Source organism: Sinocyclocheilus anshuiensis, unplaced genomic scaffold (assembly GCF_001515605.1).
Source record: "Sinocyclocheilus anshuiensis isolate Anshui unplaced genomic scaffold, SAMN03320099.WGS_v1.1 scaffold323, whole genome shotgun sequence".
Classification (NCBI taxonomy): domain Eukaryota; kingdom Metazoa; phylum Chordata; class Actinopteri; order Cypriniformes; family Cyprinidae; genus Sinocyclocheilus; species Sinocyclocheilus anshuiensis.
In genome coordinates this window covers 133,903-142,991 of record NW_015548198.1, presented here as the reverse complement: position 1 = coordinate 142,991, position 9,089 = coordinate 133,903, and the positions used below count along the sequence as shown (strand labels likewise).

Below are 9,089 nucleotides of genomic sequence, written 5' to 3'. Positions count from 1 at the left end.
AAGTTGATGTATTCCCTCAGCGACCAGCACGGATCAGCTCCAGGCATGACGAAGCGATATCGTCCTCTTTTGGAAGGCCAAACAAAGTAGTTTCGCTTTCACAACGAATCACACAGTGCCTTCACGACATGGTGGCGGCAACAATACTACAGCGAGAATAAAAGTTACGCCTTCTTTCTTTGTGTGAACATTTGGGCGGCGTTATGCAAATCTTACCACATCGTGACATAGACATGTGGGGGCGTGTTAGAACGAGCCGTTTTAGGTAGGCGTGGTTGACTCTTGACTTTTATAAAGAATATCTCTTTGGATGTGAGACTTTAGTCTTTGCAACTTTACAGATCTTCTTTGTGCACCAAGAGCTTGTAGCACTCCAAAGAGAAAGGAAAATTTGAAATCGCATCATATGACCCCTTTAATGGATCAGGTCTGCTAGTTTCCTTTTCAGGGACAGTGGGAGTGTGAAGCTGATGTCTCTGATGTCAACAGATCGTTCTCTAGAGAGTGCTGCTCTCTCTGTGTGTTGAGAATCTATAGTTGTCACCTTTTAGAGCAGTGCATAACCTCCTCAGTGCTGCAGAACAGAACTAACTTACAGTTACACTAGGGTGCGTGTACGTGATTTTAAAGCATTTTTGGGTTGCAGTATGGTACATGCAGTGCGTGTGTTTACTGCTGGCTCAATCATGATACTGTTCTTCATCAGAGACAGAGACTGAGTGTGTGCCAATGACAGTTGGCGTGCGTGTTTCACCACGCGCACCCCGCCCCACAGCGCGGGTATAAAAGGAGAGCACATCAGCTTTTCGCTTCGGAGCCGAGCCTGTTCAAGACGAATCTCCGCGAGTGTTTGCAGAAAAACAGCTGGCGTTGGTGTCACGGCTTGTCAGCGGGGGTTGCCATCGGGGGGGGTATCCCCCTTGCCATGCCCCGTTCTAGCTAGCTCCTCCGGTTCTCGGAGGGCTACTTCGGTTCATGGTCAGGGAAATCTGAGGATCACGGTGAGAGCTTCCCCGTCGAGTACGTCTCCGCGGGCCTCTCAGTCCTCTAGCACATCGCACCACCTGGTGTTCCCGGACGAGTGTGCTGGATCGTCGGACACGGCGGGGTCCAGCATCTTGTGCCCTGGACGGGGAATCTCCACTTGTGGTCCCTCCAGGTTCTAGGTGGGCTACCTCCAGCGGTAGTAAACACCATCACGTCAGCTAGAGCCCCGTCTACCAGACACGCTTACAGGCTGAAGTGGAACCTGTTCGTCGATTGGTGCTCTTCCCGCCGGGAAGACCCCCGTAGACACACGCACGCACTCACATGCACACACACACATGCGCGCACGCACGCACGCACGCACACACACACACATGCACGCACGTTATCCTTCTGATTATCCTCTGAGTTGTCATAAAAGAAAACAAAAAAAGTAAAGAAATGTTCTTTTACTTTTATTACAACTCATTCTTCTAAGTCTTTTTTGATGAGATCGATTTTTTTTAAATATTGGTACTTGTTGTCCTCTGACCCTGAGTTGAGTTCTATCTTTCAGCATCCTCCGTTAATTGTGTACAGACTAATTTAAAAGATTATTTGGTGCATGGTCGTTTGAAAAGTGATACTCCTGGTTCTTCCCAGAGTCCTTAGTCCTATACCAAATGGCAACTATAAGTGTGGTAATTGCGCTCAGTGCAATAATACATCCAAAACTTCCTCCTTCTGTCATCCGAGAACGGGTAAAAAATATAGAATCAACTGTGTGATAACTTGTGTCTCCACTCATGTTGTTTATTTGATTTGTTGTCCTTGTGGTTTAGGCTATGTTGGTAAAACATCACGTCAACTTAAGCAGAGTTAGTGAACACAAGAGCTCTATCAGGAGAAAATATATGAATTATCCAGTTGCAGCCCATTTTCTTGCCCACAACCATGATGTTTCTACCTTACACTTTTGTGGGATTGAAAGGGTTAATATGCCACCTAGAGGGGGAGATATCGAATTACTCTTACAGCGACGTGAGCTGTTTTGGATTTTTACCCTTCAGACTTTATCTCCTCTAGGCATAAATGATGAAGCACTGTTTAATGTGATGTTATAAATTACTTTTTTTTTGTGATAGATGTTAATTATGTACTCAGTGTGGGTTATTCCTAAGCGATGGTCCTTTGCAGTGATTGGTCATGAATTATTTTTAAATGTGGTTTAAATTGTAATTTCATGTTTGAAGATGTTTGTTATTAAACCTTTTTGATACTTTTGCACTAATTGACAATGTGCGGGAATTGTTTTGTTTTTCCTTGAGTTTTGATCTTTGTGGTCTTTGTTTCCTACGCACCTATCAATTGCCGTCAGGTGTGTGGAGATTGATTGTTAATTGAGATATAATAATAAACAATCAAAAAAAAGTATGCAGACGTGTAACTTCTACATTATACATCTAATTATAAAAGTGTTTCTACTCCAATTTGTTGTAGAAATTTAATCATTTACACAGTGTCATGACTTGTTTTTATGCCAAACTTGTAAAAAAACATATTTTTTAAATAATTAAGGTATCACTAACAGATTAAGTAAAATATAATGAATGTGTAGGCTAATACAGTGCATATCTTTAGCGAAATACTCTTAGAGCGTTCATTTCTCCAGCGAGCTGTAGCGTCTGGTCTGTCACACCACATCAAAGCAGGGCCGTGGCCACAAACTACGATCGGTGCTTGAAGTGGGCCGGTACACACTTCTGTATCTTAGTCTTTAGTGTTCTGGCACATGTTGCTCCGAGTCAAAGCGTCAGTGTCTGAGTGATTAGAAATGACACTATATAAATCACACTACCAGTCACCTCTCAACAGAGTGCATCTACCTACCACGAGAGCATGTCAGGGGAGGCGTAGAATTATAATAAATTATTGATTACTAATTTGAATAGGTAAATTATAACGAAAACAATACCTTAAAAATGAAAAGAAGCAGGTTTTTGTGATCACACCAATAAATTCATGGAAAGTCCAAGGATCCAGTAAAGAGAATTACTAATAATGCAGAGTGACTTGTGTCCAGATGTCAGTAAATTATTCTTTTTAGCGTGTATTTGTCTTGAAAGCAAGAGTGTTTTATAATTGATGCTGGCTGAAGGTGTTTTAGATTATGCGGTGATCAGAGGTGTAGTGAATTATGAAAATTAAAAAGTATTTATTTAAAGTAAAGTACTTCACTTTTTTTCCACTTCAAGCACTAGCTACAATCCTAAAAATAAGCTTTGCCACCCGAAAGTAGAGTATTTGAGCGGACCCACTGGGCACAGTTACATCCAGTGGACGTCTTTTTGAAGTCTTTGCACACGTTGAATAGACGTCCACTGAGGAGCCAGAATGAAAGTTTTTATGACGTCTTATTTTACGTGTTCTACGCGTCCGATATAGACGTTCATGGAACCTCCGTACAAGGTTAAAAACTAGTTCAAATGTGGTCAGTGGACATATTTTCAACATCATTTAATGTTCATTTAGACATAATTTATGCTGTTTCTGGACCAAATAAACACTCTCATGATGCATTACATTTAAACTCATGTTATTTCAATGCAATTTTCATTTGTAATTGCAAAGCAACTCACAGACACTGTGTTTGTCCAAAAATCATGGAAATAAAAGAATCTTCACTGAAACAGTGTTGAAGTTTATGTGATAATTAAATTATCAAATAATTGATGATTGAGCATTTGGTCAAATCAACTGCAAATAAAAGACATTAAATCTCTCAAGATCTCAGCAGAGGATGATCAAACATCTCCACAAACAGCATCACCAGCTTCACTCATTAGATTGACTTTATTTCTGTCAGACATCTAGAGAAGCTCTTATTGATAATTAACGGAGGTTTAGATGTTGGTATTTGAGTTTCATTTGAAGTCACCATTGTGGTGGTCAGTGTTTGCTTTAGTTGGGATCTTGGTCCTCATACTTCTTGTGTTAGCTTTTCTTTGGTTGCAGTAACTGTGTCTTTGTGAAACACAATTGTTGCTGCAAAGGAGGCCAAAATAAAGCGAGATCAGGTGTTATCGGCTCCTTGTTGGAGACAATAAAATCATCACAAAATGAGCATCTGATGTGATTTTAGTTTTGTTTAATATTTGGTATTTACAGCCCTCAAACCTGCAGAATCTGCACCAAGACTTGGTACTGGCACCAAGAGCATTGAAATGATCACTTATTCTGAAGATGGACAAAATGCATGTGCATGGGATATTTTTTACAAGTACATGAATTTCATAAAAAACCGTTTTGTATGTCACTCACTCCTGCTCCGTTTTAGAGCAGTATGTACTGCTCGGTTATTGATAATATCTTGAATTTTGTTGTTACATTATGGCTTGTTAGATGTCATCGATAACTCATCCTCATGTTACTTTAGATTTGTGTGACTTTCTTACCATTAAAGGATGTAAAATGACTTTCATATGAACGTTTTGCAAACCATATCAAAAAGTCAGGTGAAAGCTTTTGCTATTGCAGATTTTGTTATTATCCTCCGGCGTGGCTCTCGCATCTCATTCCACAGTTTTGGCAGTGATTTTATGTGACAGAAACATAAATAAACTTATTTTCTGTTTGTTTCTTTTTTTTTTTTAGTTCCTCTGAGATGTCTCTTCCCTGGAGATCTGCAGGTATGGAATGAATGAGTGAATGCATGAATAAACCCAGTTTTAGCCAAAGTCAAAAAACAATGTCATTTTAATCATTAATTAATCGACGACAGCTTTTATACCTCAGTAAAGAGTGGAGCAGTACAGTTCTATTTATACAGCAGGCTTTGACAAAAATATGGTTGAGAGTCTTTGAAAAATTGTGGTTGTCACTCCCTTAAGTAAACAAAACCCACACGTGATGAAATTGATTAAGCTGGATTGCCCTCAACCCTGAAAACAAAAACATACTGGAACTGCACAAAGTGCACTAATTTGTCATTTTATTCAAAACAGCAAATTAAGATATTAAGATATATTCTTGGTTTTAAGCAAATTCCCAAATAATTCCTAGTAGGTTGATTTATGACTGTATGTAGAGCCATGAGTATGTAGTAACGCGTGCTGTACACATACCTTAGCTTTTCTCTGCCAAATTTTAGATCCTCTTCATGTACAAAGCATTGTCACTTCACAGCAAACGGTGTGAAGTTAAGTCCAGTCCAGTGGCTTGTCTTATTTCACCTCTAGAGGGTGATGGTACACTGTTGAACCAAAAGAAAATAAAGTTTTGCAAAAGAAAATAAAGTTTTGCAAACGAAAATAAAAGTATTGAGAAAAAATAAATGTGTTTTTGCAAAAGAAATAAAGAATTGCAAAATATAAATGAAACAGCACAAAAGCGATGATTTTGCAATACATATTTTCCATGGCCATATCTACTAATCTTATGTAAGATTCTAATTCTTTCTTGGCCTGGTTTTCTCTCACACTCTCTGGCTGTGGTCAAACACTAAAGCGGCATTCATGACCCATACGGCTGGCCATGTCACGGTGTGTTTATGTCTAATAAAGCAGAGAAAACAACCTTGCTTTGATAGGAGATATTATTAAGTGTTGCTTTTGATGAAACAAGCTCTTTTTCATCATTAAAAAAACATTTTTATCCATTTTATTGCATATGAATGATTGAACCCTTCTCTGTGGACATACTGTTTTAGACGTAGTGAGAGGACATTAAGAAACACAGATTTGGTATAATAATGAGAAAATTCATTTGAAGGTGATAATTGTGTTAAATACATTATATTATTAATCCCTCGTGACATTTAAAATTGAAAATATTTTGATTTTTTAAAGCTAATAGCAGTTACCATTGCTGGACCTGTTTTGTCCCACGTCTCAAGAATGACTCTAAGTTTTTTAAAAAATGAAGCTTGAGTCTTTTTGGTTTAGTTTTGTCGTGGCCACGAGATATTAATTCGTGGGAACGTGATAATATGTCGTGGCCATGAGATCCTATTGAGGGAACAACTTCTAGTTGATAGTATATGCTACCATATATTTTGCAAATACTGTAAACGCCTGACAATTATGCCAATAAAGTTTTGACTTTATGATTGCATTTACACCTGTATGTACTAATGAGTGGTGTACTAATGTACTAATGATAAATGAGTGTTTGCAAAACTTTATTTTCTTTTGCAAAACTTTATTTTCTTTTGCAAAACTTTATTATGTTGTATATATATGTGGCATTATTTTGACTCCATACATGGTGGATCACAGAGGAATAAACAACTGTCACAGATTAAGATGGCATTTTCCATAAGCATAGGTAGACAATAGAAGAAGCTGGTGACCAGTTTTGTACTGTGAACCACAGCCAACACCGTATTTGTAACAAAGTCGCCTGCTACAACTAGACAGCATATTAACAGTGGATTGAAGGCTTTGACCATTACTCTGTCTGTCTATCATTATGGCTTCTTTCCTGCCTTCTTTCCTCAAGTCGACATCCACATGAATACCACCCTGAGCACTAGTGGCAAATGTTTACCCTTGTAATTTGTATTTCAATATTCAAAAAAAATCTTTTTTTAATTTAGTGCATGCGAAGCCTAAATACAAGCTGCTTTCCAAATGCAGTTCTATATAAAGTGAAAGTGACGTGACGTGGCCAAGTATGGTGACCCATACTCAGAATTAGTGCTCTGCATTTATCCCATCCAAAGTGCACACACACAGCAGTGAACACACACACACCATAAACACACACCCGGAGCAGTGGGCAGCCATTTATGCTGCGGCGCCCGGGGAGCAGTTGGGGGTTCGGTGCCTTGCTAAAGGGCACCTCAGTCATGGTATTGAAGGTGGGAGAGAGCGCTGTACATTCACTCCCCCCACCTACAATCCCTGCCGGTACGAGACTCTAACCTTTGGGTTATGAGTCCAACTCTCTAACCATTAGGCCACGACTTCCCCAAATATAGCAAGCAGACACATGCAAATGATATGCCATCAATACCAGTTTACCTCCACAAGTTAGGACAGATTTCCTTTCACACTTGCTAAATTTGACCAAATAAAGCTTTGAAAACAAACTGGTGTGGGTCCACACAAAACCTCTAGTGTAAAGGCACCCTAAATATGAAGTGTCTAACCTGCAGTTTACTGTCGGTCTCAGGGTCTGTGGGGAACTCTCACAGTTCTGCCCAGATGAACTCTTACTCTGATAGTGGTTATCAGGATGCTGTGAGCTACTACAGCGGTCAGGCACAGGGCGAGTGTCAGCAGAGACTTCAGAACGCATTACCTGCTTCAGGAGGAAGCTCCAGGCTGCAGAGGGGCTCCAGGGCTGAGGGCCAGGCTGCAGTACACCCCCGAACACCTGATCTACAGGTAGATCTCACATCCCTCACTTCTTAAGAGCTTAATCCCTTGAAAAACATGTGCGGGTCATGTTTCACCAGAAAATCAAAAGTACAAGAAGAAAATGAAGTCTCTCTCCTGAAGCGTTTTATTATTATCATTATTTTTTTTTTTTTCATGACAGTTATGCACATCTATCCCTACGTCCTAAATTCTCTTTATAATAATGTGTCTTAGTTTTTTGTGTATAGGATTCGTATTATTCTCAGTTGTGATACTCTTCTGATTCTTCATTACCATACTGTAGTATAAAAAACAGACGTATGATGTATAAATACTTCAAATATTACATTCATTATTTTTTGCTTTACTCAGGGTTTCCGCGGGGTCTTAAGAAGTCTTAAATTTAGTTGTATCAAATTTAAGGCCTTAAAAAGTCTTAAATTGTACAAGAAAGTCTTAATTATGATTTCAAGAGGTCTTAAATTTGGGGACGGAAAGACCAGAATTGCGATATGGGTGAATGTGAATGTTAGCTACAGTGTTGTTATTCTAGTCTGGCCGTTTCCTGAAGAAGAAAAAAAATCCGATCTATATGATGTCATGAATAAAACCATTTTTTGATTACCCAAAGTTTAATGGTGTTCTCTTATTCAAATTATAAATGATATAACTAAACAAATTAATAAATATTTAGGCGAAGCTGTGCGCTTGAATTTTTCATCGCATCATCGCATTCAGTGTGGTGAATTATTATTGCTCATTATTGTCTATAGGCTGTTTTAGTCATTCATAGCATGGGTTATCTTAATATATTGATTAATAACATTGTATTATAATATTAAACCACCCAAATATTTAGGCTACTACCTTCTAATTTCCATTGTCAGTGCAGACTTTTTTTTTTTAGCTTTACTGACCATTATGGATTAGTGTAGCCTGCATTAAAAAGTCTTGAACATAAAACAACAGGATAAAAATATAGTTGATGACTATACATAATCATTTCATGACTCTAGACACTTCTTTGTGAAGACAGTAGCATAATACAGTGAAATAATATGTTCTTTAGCCATATAAATACAGTTGCCATGTGCGTCGGTAAAATTTACCCGCTGTCGCTTTTAGGTATACAGCGACCTCTGGCGGTTCTAGTGTTAAATGTGAACTGGTGGATCGATAAGAAGACGATGCATTATAAAAATCTAAACATAGGGGCGATATGTATGGTCTGCGATAATATCTAACAATATGTAATTGTTGTTTTAACGATGTGCAATTTGATATTATCGAGTATATCACGAAAAGCAAACACAAAACACCTACAGAGTGCACGCATACATTAGGTCACCGTTTCCCAACCGTGCCGTCTGTCGAGAGCAGGGGTGCCGTGTAAAAATTTTTTAAATATTTTTAAATTGATAAAATGTTCAAAAAAGCATCTATTATATAATATCCATTTCTGATGTCGCCAATAATTAGAGATGCACCGAAATTTCGGCTGCCGAAAATTAGTTCACCGCTCAGGTTTCACTTTCACGTGGTGTGACGCTCTGCGTATTATCCCGCTCTATTCGTGTTCGCTCCGCTCAATCGCTCCACTCGTATACCGTTCATGCGAATCGGAACAGCAAAGTCCACTCAAACATTGAGCCAACAGGAAACATCGATGTAGTACAGTATTGTTTCGGTCTGCAATAGCCCTACTGTGTTGTAACATGGTGTGGTATATGGGCAACTCTGGTAACGCTGCCCTCTCATTCA

General features: G+C 38.8%; 1 pseudogene; it reads left to right on the top strand.

Moving 5' to 3' along the window:
- LOC107653243 (plakophilin-4-like) overlaps positions 1-9,089 on the top strand; it is a 58,505-nt pseudogene that overhangs the window by 19,795 nt on the left and 29,621 nt on the right.